The sequence below is a fragment of the Mustelus asterias genome, chromosome 9, assembly GCF_964213995.1.
Source record: "Mustelus asterias chromosome 9, sMusAst1.hap1.1, whole genome shotgun sequence".
NCBI classification, from domain to species: domain Eukaryota; kingdom Metazoa; phylum Chordata; class Chondrichthyes; order Carcharhiniformes; family Triakidae; genus Mustelus; species Mustelus asterias.
This window is the reverse complement of record NC_135809.1, coordinates 97,525,561-97,538,471: the sequence shown is the minus strand read 5'-3', so window position 1 is coordinate 97,538,471 and position 12,911 is coordinate 97,525,561.

Below are 12,911 nucleotides of genomic sequence, written 5' to 3'. Positions count from 1 at the left end.
GTTTTGAGCCAGCAACACTGAAGGAATGGTGACGTAGTTTTAGTCAGAAGGCGAGTTACTCTTCACAGGATTCCCAGTCTCTAACATGCTCTTGTAGCCACAGTGTTTGTATGGCTGGTCCAGTCGCACTGATGTGCTGGACTCCCCTATCAAAGAGGTTTTGGATATTTGTGGAGCCTTCTCCTCCTGTTAGTTTTCTAATTGCCCACTACCATTCATGATATTGCAGGACTGCAGAGCTTAAATCTAGTCCCTTGGATGTAGATTTGCCTAGTTTGTTCAGCAGTCTGAGAGTGCCAAAATGCCCCTTTTTGTTAAACCGGAATTATTTGTCCCTAAATAGGGACAATATATATGGTGAATGGCTATGTTGTTTCTTTAACGCCAATTAAATGGGGAGGGAAGAAAAGCAGCAGGTTATGCGACCAACATAAGAACATAAGAACTAGGAGCAGGAGTAGGCCATCTGGCCCTCGAGCCTGCTCTGCCATTCAACAAGATCATGCTGATCTTTTTGTGGACTCAGCTCCACTTACCCGCTCGCTCACCATAACCCTTAATTCCTTTACTGTTCAAAAATTTATCTATCCTTGCCTTAAAAACATTCAATGAGGTAGCCTCAACTGCTTCACTGGGCAGGGAATTCCACAGATTCACAACCCTTTGAGTGAAGAAGTTCCTCCTCAACTCAATCCTAAATCTGCTTCCCCTTATTTTGAGGCCATGCCTCCTAGCTCTAGTTTCACTTGCCAGTGGAAACAATTCCCCTGTTTCTATCTTATCTATTCCCTTCATAATCTTATATGTTTCTAAAAATATCTCCTCTCATTCTTCTGTATTCCAATAAGTATAGCCCCAGTCCACTCAGTCTCTCCTCATAAGCCAACACTCTCAACTCCAGAATCAACCTAAGGAATCTCCTCTGCACCCCCTCCAATGCCAGTATATTCTTTCTCAAGTAAGGAGACCAAAACTGTACAGAATACTCGAGGTGTGGCCTCACCAGCACCTTATACAGCTGCAACATAACCTCGCTGTTTTTAAACTCCATCCCTTTAGCAATGAAGGACAAAATTCTATTTGCCTTCTTAATTACCAGCTGTTTACCTTCTTAATTACCAGCCTGCGGAGCTCTGACATATATGGCGGTATTTTCCAGATGGGCCCGCCCCAAAGCCGGAAAATCCAGCCCGAGGTCAACAGACCTTTGCACGGTCCGTCCCCCCACCCCCTCCACTATGGTTCCCATGACGAGTGGGACAGAAAATTCCCCTCATAGTTTGGTAAGGAGTCTGACTTCCTCACATGTCCCCGACTCCAAACCTTTTGAGGAGCCTGTAGGACATTTTCACCCAAAACCCTTGGTGATAATGCAATGACGTGAATTCAATTCAACAACAAGAGCTGCAGGGGAGGCAATGGTAGTGTTTTGATTTGATTTGATACTGTCACATGTATTGGGATACAGTGAAAAGTATTGTTCTTGTGTGCTATACAAACAAAACATACCGTTAATAGAGTACACAGGGGAGAAGGAAAGGAGAGGGTGCAGAATATAGTGTTACAGTCATTGCTAGGGTGCAGAGAAAGATCAGTTTAATATATGGTAGGTCCATTCAAGGTTTATAGTGTGTCTAAGACAAAAAAGCTGAACAGTGCAGGTTTGGGCCTGCACTCAATGACCTGTTGAGAGGCAGGCTAGTCTATGGTATTAACAATATGGTCATACAAAAGAATGATGAACAGAAGCAGAAATTACTTTAAAGAAGGCAATAGCAATCACCATGTGTGGTGAACCATCGTTGGTTACCACTGTGGGGTTATTCCTATGTTACTGTTGGGTTAGGGTGTTGCCACTGTGGGGGTTGTTATAATGTTGTTGGGTTAGGGTGTTTACCTGTGGTAGATGTTGTTATGGCACATCCTGGTCGGGCCCCGCCTCCTGGGGAGAGGTATAAGACCCTCTGCTCAGGCGGGACCCCTCCAGTCTGAATTGGTGTACTCGTGTTAGTTAGTTCCATTGTTTGCGAATAAAAGCCTTCAATAGCTGAAGCCTTGTACCTCGTGCTTGATTGTCGCGCATCAATTTTATTAGCAAACATAAAACTCTCGACAGTAAAGGGAGTATGGAACTAATACTAAAACCAGAGCGTCTGACGCTGGACCCGCGTGCGGTCGGTGCCGCTAACACCTTCGACCACTGGTGGAAGTGTTTCGAGGACTACCTGGCAGCCTCTGCAGCTGTTACTACGGACGACGACAAACTCCAGGTCCTCCACGCGAGGGTAAGCGACACGGTCTATCTTGCGATTCGTGCGGCCACCACTTACCTGAGGGCCATCGAGCTCTTGAAGAAACGATACACGAGACCACCCAACGAGATCCACGCTCGTTACCTCCTCGCTACACGACGTCGGCAGTCGGGCGAAACCATGGAGGACTACGCCAATGAGCTCTTGCAGCTTGCCAGGGGCTGCGACTGCAAAGATGTGTCGGCTGAGCAATATATGTACGACCTCGCCCGAGATGCGTTCGTAGCAGGGGTAGGGTCCTCGTACATCCGGCTTAAGCTATTAGAGAAAGGGAACCTCAACTTGACCCAAGCGATGGAGATGGCTGAGATGCTGGAGGCAGCGTCGAAAAGCTTGGCTCTGTACCCCGAAGACCACGTGGAGACAACGTGGCAGGAGCAAGCTCAAATCCCTCCTCGCTCCACGGGCTCGCGCTCCCAAATCGACCCGACGACGGCGGCAGCTCCAGGCGGCCAGCGATACTATTTTTGCGGAGGAGCCAAGCATCCACGGCAACAGTGTCCAGCAAAAACAGCGATCTGCAGTCAGTGCGGTAAAAAGGGGCACTATGCTACAGTTTGTAGGTCGAAGCCCAAGAACGGCAGTGCAGCCTGTGACCCTCCAGAGCGGAGACAATCTCCTTCGACGTCGCGGTACCCGCGAGGCCCGACCACGTGCGAATCCAGGACGGCGCCATCGTGGCTGACGGAGGAGGAGGAAGACCACCAGGAGTCGCTACGCTTGGCGCCCTCACCCACGTGCGATTCATGGGGGCGGCCATCATGGTCGACGACGACCAGGAGCGACCAGCAGGGGTCCTCAGCATCAACCTCGGCTGCATGCAGTGACGCCCAGGGGCCAACGGTGGCGTCGATCTCTCTGGACCAGACAAAGCATCACAGGCTTGACAGTTCCATGATGAACATCAAGGTAAATGGTCGTACTGTGTATTGTCTGTTTGACAGTGGGAGCAAAGAACAAAGAACAAAGAACAATACAGCACAGGAACAGGCCCTTCGGCCCTCCAAGCCCGCGCCGCTTCCCGGTCCAGGATTGAATCCTGAATCCAGGATCCCCGCCCAATTTTCCAGCCTATCTACATACCAATATCCTATCCACCGAGCTGCCCCTCACAGCTACGATGCTTTGTTCATTACACCGAGAGTTTTATTCACCCTGACACTGCAAAAAGGTGTGGACTCCGGGTTCTACCTGCCAGACAGACAATTTCCATGGCATCACGGTCCCGGTCTGTACCGATCCAAGGACGTTGTATGGTAACCCTAGAGGTGCAGGGCACAATTTACGAGCGATACAGGCTCCTTGTGTTACCGCACCTTTGTGCGCCAATTCTCCTCGGACTAAACTTTATGGTCCACATGAGGAGTGTGATCCTACAGTACGGTGGGCCACTCCCTTCACTGGCAGTAGGGAATCAGCCGCAGCCTCCAAATTGCCCAAAGCGCCCCGCATGCAATCTTTCCACACTAAAGATCACCACACCTTCTTTATTTAAGAATCTGGTACCAGGCTGCAAGCCCATCGCTACTAAGAGTAGGCGTTACAGCGCTGAAGACCGGATCTTTATCAGATCTGAGGTTCAGCGGCTCCTCAAAGAAGGGATCATACAGGCCAGTGCTAGTCCGTGGAGAGCGCAGGTCATGGTGGTTAAAAGCGGGAACAAACCTCGGATGGTCATCGACTACAGTCAGACCATTAACCGTTATACGCAGCTGGATGCGTATCCTCTCCCGCGCATATCTGATATGGTCAATCAGATTGCGCAGTACCGGGTGTTCTCCACCATAGACCTTAAGTCCGCCTACCATCAACTCCCCATCCGCCCAGAGGACCGACAATACACGGCTTTTGAGGCGGATGGTCGTCTATACCAGTTTCTTAGGGTTCCATTTGGTGTCACCAATGGGGTCTCGGTCTTCCAGCGTGCTATGGACCGAATGGTGGACCAGAACGGGTTGCGGGCTACCTTCCCGTACCTGGATAACGTCACCATCTGCGGCCATGACCAGCAGGACTATGACACGAATCTCCAAAACTTTCTGCGCACTGCATCTCGCCTGAATCTGACCTATAACAGGGAGAAGTGCGTATTCCGTACACGCAGGCTAGCTATCCTTGGATACGTGGTGGAAAACGGGGTCATCGGCCCTGATCCAGACCGTATGCGCCCCCTTACTGAACTTCCCTTGCCCGCTAGCACAAAAGCACTGAGGAGATGCCTCGGCTTCTTTTCGTATTATGCGCAGTGGGTCCCCAACTACGCGGACAAAGCCCGTCCGCTCATCAAGTCCACGACCTTCCCACTCACGCCGGAGGCCCAATTGGCCTTCAAGGCTTTGAAAAGCGACATTGCGAAAGCCACGATGCACGCGGTGGATGAATCCATCCCTTTTCAGGTGGAAAGTGATGCATCGGATTTCGCCCTGGCCGCCACACTAAACCAGGCAGGCAGGCCCGTCGCGTTTTTTTCCTGCACCCTTCAAGGTCCCGAAATTCGGCACTCAGCGGTGGAGAAGGAGGCTCAGGCCATTGTGGAGGCCATCAGACACTGGCGCCATTACCTGGCGGGGAAGCGGTTCACCCTGATCACGGATCAACGATCCGTGGCGTTTATGTTCAGTAATACGCAGAGGGGCAAGATCAAGAATGATAAGATCTTGCGGTGGAGAATTGAGCTCTCCACCTATAATTACGATATTATGTATCGTCCAGGGAAGCTCAATGAGCCCTCGGATGCCCTCTCGCACGGAACATGCGCCATCATGCAGGAGGACCGCTTGAAGGCCCTCCACAATGACCTGTGCCATCCTGGAGTCACCCGACTCTACCACTTCGTAAAAGCCCGCAACCTGCCCTACTCGGTGGAGGATGTCAGGTCAGTAACGAGAAGCTGTCGGATTTGCGCGGAATGCAAACTGCACTTTTATCGACCGGACCGGGCACAATTGGTCAAGGCCACTCGCCCCTTCGAGAGGCTGAGTGTGGATTTTAAGGGCCCCCTTCCCTCAACGGACCGGAATGTCTATTTTCTCAATATAATAGATGAATACTCCCGGTTCCCGTTTGTTGTCCCCTGTGCGGACACGTCGACTGCCACAGTGATTAAGGCATTCAGTGATCTTTTTACCCTGTTCGGGTACCCCTGCTACATACATAGCGACAGGGGCTCGTCGTTCATGAGTAACGACTTGAGGCAATTCCTGCTCTCATACGGGATTGCCTCTAGTAGAACCACGAGCTACAACCCTAGGGGTAACGGACAGGTGGAGAGGGAGAATGCTACAGTCTGGAAGGCTGTCCTACTGGCGCTGAAATCCAGGGGCCTTCCAGTCTCCCGTTGGCAGGAGGTCCTTCCAAATGCGCTTCATTCCATTCGCTCCCTCCTGTGTACGGCAACCAATGCTACTCCCCACGAGAGGATGTTCTCATTCCCTCGGAAGTCGTCCACGGGGATCTCCTTACCAGCCTGGTTGACGTACCCAGGACCCGTCCTTCTGCGGCGACATGTGAGGGCCCGCAAGTCCGACCCCTTGGTCGAACCGGTCCAACTCCTCCACGCCAACCCTCAGTATGCCTATGTGGCATATCCTGACGGGCGAGAGGACACAGTCTGGATTCGAGACCTGGCGCCCGCAGGGGACGTAGCAACTCCTGTCGCTCCCATACCCCCTGTCACGAATCCCCTATCACTTATTTCTTCCCCAGACGTGGCGCGGTCAGCACCGGGACCAGTACATAACAGTTATACTCCCATGTACAGCTTGCCTGAGACTCGGAGATCGGCGCCACCACAGAAGGTTCCAGGATCCCCTGCACCATCGCCTCACCAGGGTCAACCGGCCCGGGAGTCCTCGAGGGGACAGCCGGACGCTGTTTTGGAGAGAACGCCACCGCAAGCACCTGCTCCGGTGTCGCAACCGGTGTTGAGGAGATCACAGCGACGGTGCGGTCCTCCAGACCGTCTGGACTTGTGAATTTTGTATATATGTGACCTGTTTTCGCACCCCGCCGGCCTTTGTTTTTAAAGGAGGGGTGAATGTGGTGAACCATCGTTGGTTACCACTGTGGGGTTATTCCTATGTTACTGTTGGGTTAGGGTGTTGCCACTGTGGGGGTTGTTATAATGTTGTTGGGTTAGGGTGTTTACCTGTGGTAGATGTTGTTATGGCACATCCCGGTCGGGCCCCGCCTCCTGGGGAGAGGTATAAGACCCTCTGCTCAGGCGGGACCCCTCCAGTCTGAATTGGTGTACTCGTGTTAGTTAGTTCCATTGTTTGCTAATAAAAGCCTTCAATAGCTGAAGCCTTGTACCTCGTGCTTGATTGTCGCGCATCACCATGACTATGGGGGTGAGGGGGGTGGGGGCGATGGAGCTGGAGAATGTCCAGGCAGGTGAGGTCCACCAAATTTGGCAAGAAGGCACCAGGAGTCATGACACCAGGGTTGAGGGAGTGAAAAGTAATGAATGAAGAGTCCTGGAGCTAAAGGGAGTACGAGGGAATATGGTCTGCAGAGCAGGAGCTACGAAGTACGCTACTGGTATGGAGGAAATCTCCCCAGGAAAGATGTAAATTCAGGGATGCTATGTACTTTGCCTGTAATAGGAGGGAGCACATTAGGAGCAAATGCAAAAGTAAGCAAAGCCTACTGGGGGCCAACAAAAGCTAACTCGGGCTCCAATAGATAATGGCTGGAATTCTCCAGCTGTTCACATCCTGCCGCCACTGTCGGAGAGGACATTACATTCGGTGCTCAGCCAAATCTCAGTTCATCGCAGTGGGACTGGTGAATCCTGCTGGCGCTAACGGCCAGAAAATCCTGCCCACTATTGAGAATAGCCCCGAAAATGGATCTGAAGTATTCAGATTAAATTACAATTAGATGAGTCTTCTAGAGATTTTGTGGAGTCTCCTCAGCCTGTGCAATTTTCCAGCGCACAATGGAAAATTTACTACAGGATCTACCTAAAGTGGTAATCTACGTAAATAATATGCTGATTACAGAAGCAACTGAAAAAGAGCATCTAGCAAAGCGTGAAGGAGCTTTAAAAAGATGCAAGGCCAGAGTAAGGCTTAAGGGAAAAATATATGTTCCAAGCTCATGATGTAACGTACTTAGAGTTTAAAGTTGACATCCAGGGACTGCACCCTGTGGAAGAAAAACTAAAAACCAAAATAAAATACCGGCTCCCAAAAATGTGTCAGAATTGAATTTTTTTTTAGGAATAGTGAACTATTCTGGCAGATATATTCCTCACCTTTCCTACAGTGTGGGCATGTCTACACACACTGCTTAAGAAATACCAGAGGTGGTGGTGGAAGAGCATCAGAATGAAGCCTTTGAACAGGTTGGACTAGCTTTCCAGTCATCCAGTCTCTTAGTTCATTTTGACCCCCCCAAAGAGATAATTCTTACCTGTGATGTGTCTTCTTATGGAGTCAGAGCAGTTTTATTGCATTAGTTGGAAGATGGTGCAGAAAGGCCAATCACCTATGCCTCAAGAACTCTAACCGATGCTGAAAAAGCTTATTCTCAAATCGAAGAAGGCCTAGCTGTAATCTATGGAGTGAAGCATCTGGCCTAACTTCATAGTAGCCACAAACCATTGTTCGGATTATTTAGGGAGGACAAGGCCATTCCTCACACAGTTTCCACCAAAGGCCAATGCTGGGCTCTATTGTTAGCGCATTTCAACATAGGCCAAGCACACTAATATCAAACGTGAATGCTTTAGGCTACTTTCCCTTCCCGGACAGTATACCTCCTCTGCCAGTACCACAGGAAATTGTTCTTGTCCAACTTTCTCAATACGTTGTCTGTATTGTTGTGTCAGATTAAGTTTTGGACCCAGAAGGACCCCATATTATTAGAATCATAGAAACCCTACAATGCAGAAAGAGGCCATTCGGCCCATCGAGTCTGCACCAACCACAATCTCACCCAGGCCCTACCCCCATATCCCTCCATATTTTACCCGCTAATCCCTCTAACCTATGCATCTCAGGACACTAAGGAGCAATTTTAGCATAGCCAATCAACCTAACCCGCACATCTTTGGACTGTGGGAGGAAACCGGAGCACCCGGCGGAAACCCACGCAGGCACGAGGAGAATGTGCAAACTCCACACAGACTGTGACCCAAGCCAGGAATCGAACCCAGGTCCCTGGAGCTGTGAAGCAGCAGTGCTAACCACTGTGCTACCGTGCCGCCCAAAGTCCTCTGCGACTGGCATTATGACAACAGGTCTGAGCAGTTAACACACTTTCAGATAAGAAAAGACGAGTTAAGTTGTGATAACAGCACGTTGTTGTGGGGAGCACAGCTGGTGTTTCCCACTCCCGCTTGAAGGTTATTATTACAGGAGTTACACTTTGCCCATTCTGGGATGACAAAGATCAAGATGCTCGCATGCAGTTATGTACGGCGACCTGGGAGAGATACTGATGTAGGGAATCTGGTCAAATGTGACCAATGTCAAATTCAGCAAAATTGCCACCTGGGAGTGACCAGGTGGACCTTGGGTGCAACTTCCTGTCAGTTTGGCGGACATATTTGTGGACAGCATGTTCCTGGCCATAATAGATGCACACTCCTAGTGTTTGGACATACACAAAGTCTACGACCTCGTTCACAACGGTAGATAAATTGCGACAGACATTTGCCAACTTGCCAGAGGCGCTAGTCTCCGAAAGTGGGACTATGTTCATTCGTGAAGAAGTCCAGCAGTTCATGCAAAACAACAGCATCCAACATATTCGCACAGCTCCCTATCACCCTGCTTCAGATCGACTGGCTGAGAGGGCCATCTAAGTATTCAAAGCCACCATGAAAAAACAATTATCAGCCTTCCCTGCAAAGCAAACTGGCCCATTTCCTGATTACTTATAGAATACCTCATGTCACCCATAGAGTTACTAATGGGCAGACATATTAGAACAAGGTTAGATCTGATATTTCCAAATTTGGCGGGGTGGGTGGAGGCAAACCAGAACGCACAGAAGAGATATCGCGAGTCAAAAAGAACTGAGGAAGCATTTAAGATGGACGACTTGGTACATGTGAAGAATTTTGGTGTTGATCTGAATTGGATCCCTGGAACGGTCATGACCAGAACAGGGCCAGTGGTCGTATGAAGTAGATGTTCTGGGAGAAAGGGTGAAGAAAACTTGGACCATTTGAGAGGAAGAGAGTTGCCTGCAGAACCAGTGGGGCGGGCCACTCCTAGCATGCCTATCTGTGACATTGAGATGGATGAAACTAATACTGCAGCAAACTGCCCCAAGGAAGAGAGAAGTAATACTCCAGTGGAATCTGGAGTGCTTAGAGAGTCATAGAGGTTTACAATATGGAAACAGGCCCTTTGGCCCAACTTGTCCATGCCGCCCAATTTTTACCATTAAACTAGTCCCAATTCCCCACGTTTGGTCCATATCCTTCCATACCCATCTTACCCTTGCAACTGTCTAAGTGCTTTATAAAAGACAAAATTGTACCCGCTTCTACCACTACTGGCAGCTCATTCCAGACACTCACAATCCTCTGTGTGAAAAAATTGTCCCTCTGGATCCTTTTGTATCTCTCCCCACTCACCTTAAACCTATGCCCTGCACTGGGGCACCTTTGCAAGTTGAGAGTCAACCCACTGATGTTCAAACCAAAGTTACCTCTGCTGATGGGGCACCCATTAATGGATTGCAATGTTCCCAAAGGATCAGGAAGTCCCCAGGTCGGTTTTTCTCATAATGACTGTGTTTGAGTTCCATTTGTTGTACAATATTGTGAATAGTTCAATTGATATTTAAATATGTTAATTTGGAATTTAAAGGGGGAGGGATGTGGCAGTGTGCTCCTTTAAGGGGTGAGCCCTGTGGGTCATGTGACCCAATCGGCCACTTGGGCCAGAGCATGCGGTTCCAAGGACAGAACATGGGGTTTCCCTGATTGTTAGAAGTCTGGAGTTGTGGAGTACGGCAACCTCTTCATCACTCGCTGTAAATATTTCTCCAAATAAAACATTTATTCATTAATCTACCTGGTGGTTGCTTGTTGTTCAAGATACCACAGGCTGTAACAGGGTTTTTGTGATTTTAGACAGGATGTCCTTTGCCAATTCTGTAAGAACCCCCCTATTTACACTTTTATGTTGTAAAGAATCTGACAGGTTTTCTTAGGTTAAACAAAGAACAAGTTAAGTTTCTTGAAACTATTTTCTGAAAAATATAGATAAGTCGCAACCACTTTTCATATATCACACATATTCACCTGAGCTCACACACACCGACCGGTACTTGTGGCAGAGTAAGAAGATAGGCTTCATAGATTTTTACTTTTTACTTCTTTTACTCCTCACCGGGAGAGGTTGTCTCCGGCATGGAAAACACCTAGCCCCCACAAATGGGGACCAGTTGTGATGGCCTTGCCAGTAGAACTGGAGGCCATTGAGGCCTCTCCAGAAATTGAGGTCAAGGGGGGATTGCTCCATGGGCAGTGCCAGCCTGAGATTAGGGCATGAAGGCGCAGGGCCTGAAGAGGGCAAGGCTTGAAGGCAGTAGGGCCTATGGCGGGGGAGGGGGTTGAGCTGATTGGGTAGGGAAGGGGGCCCACTGTGACTCTGCACACGATTGGCGGGATAGGGAGGGGGGAGGGGGGCCTGCTGCCAGTCTGCATGCGATCAGTGGGGTAGGGAGGTGGCCAAACTGCCACTCTGCGAGATTCAGGCCCCACCACTTGGCAGTGCACAGTGCACAGTGCCAGGGTGCCTGGTGGGCACTGCCAGGGTGCCAGGCTAGCACTGCCAGGATCCCAGGCTGGCACTGCCCAAGGGGCATGGCCCACCCCTGTCCCTGATCACCCGGGGAGTCTCAATGGCCCCCAATCCCACCGGCGAGGCTATCACATCTGGTCCCCATTGCTGGGGACCATTCTAGTCATTTGCAGCCTTGTTCAGACTTTCCTAAAATAAAGGTCTGAACAACCTTTCTCACAGATTTTACAAAGTCTGCAGACTTCACAGAACTTAAACTGTTTATACCTACCAAATGGTGTCTCTCACATGTATACTGTCCATCAGTTAATTGTCATCCGGTTGACCAGCCCAACTGTCACACTGTTCATTGTCCTGGCTTGTAGTTCAAGGGTTATTGGAGTTCATACAATAAGGGCAATTCCTCTTTTTAAACAATGGAAAGACAACTTCATTTTGCAGTGATATATATGGAAAAAACTGTTCAGTCACAACAGCAGCTGTGAATATGATGCACAAGAAAATGCTTAGGAAAAGGTTCAAGTCTACAGTTAATAATACCAACTCTATAATTGATCAATAATCAAACCACAGTCACATCTAGGTTTAAATCAATATCTATAAGGGTTCACTTAAAAATCAAAAGTGAAGCAGAAATAAAATGACAAAACTTAACAATTACCAATTGTAGGCCTGCGCAAGTTGAGCAAACATCTCTACTTTTCAATTCTATCCCTTTGGAAACAAACCAGGTGCTTTGTTTGCTTATTATTATGGCCGTGTTGACCTGTGCCGTAACTTTTAGTGATTTGAGTATTTCTACTTTCAAGGTCTCTTTGTCCCTCTACCCATTTAGGTTTGCAGCAACTGCAGCTTGAAGTAAAGAAAATAAATATATAAACTTAACAGCTGCGATTATAACCAGTCTTTTGTATTTATTTAAACCCAATTCCACATTGGATCTTCTGGTTTTACCATCAGCAGTATGTGTGTGTGGAGTAGATGGAAACTCCCTTAACATGGGTATCACTAATTTTATTACGTTGGCAAAGATTATTTGCTTATATAGAACATAGAACATAGAAAGCCACAGCACAAACAGGCCCTTCGGCCCACAAGTTGCGCTGATCATATCCCTACCTCTAGGCCTATCTATAGCCCTCAATCCCATTAAATCCCATGTACTCATCCAGAAGTCTCTTAAAAGACCCCAACGAGTTTGCCTCCACCACCACCGATGTCAGCCGATTCCACTCACCCACCACCCTCTGAGTGAAAAACTTACCCCTGACATCTCCTCTGTACCTACCCCCCAGCACCTTAAACCTGTGTCCTCTCGTAGCAACCATTTCAGCCCTTGGAAATAGCCTCTGAGAGTCTACCCTATCCAGACCTCTCAACATCTTGTAAACCTCTATCAGGTCACCTCTCATCCTTCGTCTCTCCAGGGAGAAGAGACCAAGCTCCCTCAACCTATCCTCATAAGGCATGCCCCCCAATCCAGGCAACATCCTTGTAAATCTCCTCTGCACCCTTTCAATGGCTTCAACATCTTTCCTGTAATGAGGTGACCAGAACTGCGCGCAGTACTCCAAGTGGGGTCTAACCAGGGTCCTATAAAGCTGCAGCATTATCTCCCGACTCCTAAACTCAATCCCTCGATTAATGAAGGCTAGTACGCCGTACGCCTCCTTGACCGCATCCTCCACCTGCGAGGCCGATTTAAGAGTCCTATGGACCCGGACCCCAAGGTCCTTCTGATCCTCTACACTGCTAAGAATGGTACCCTTCATATTATACTGCTGCTTCATCCCATTGGATCTGCCAAAATGGATCACTACACACTTATCCGGGT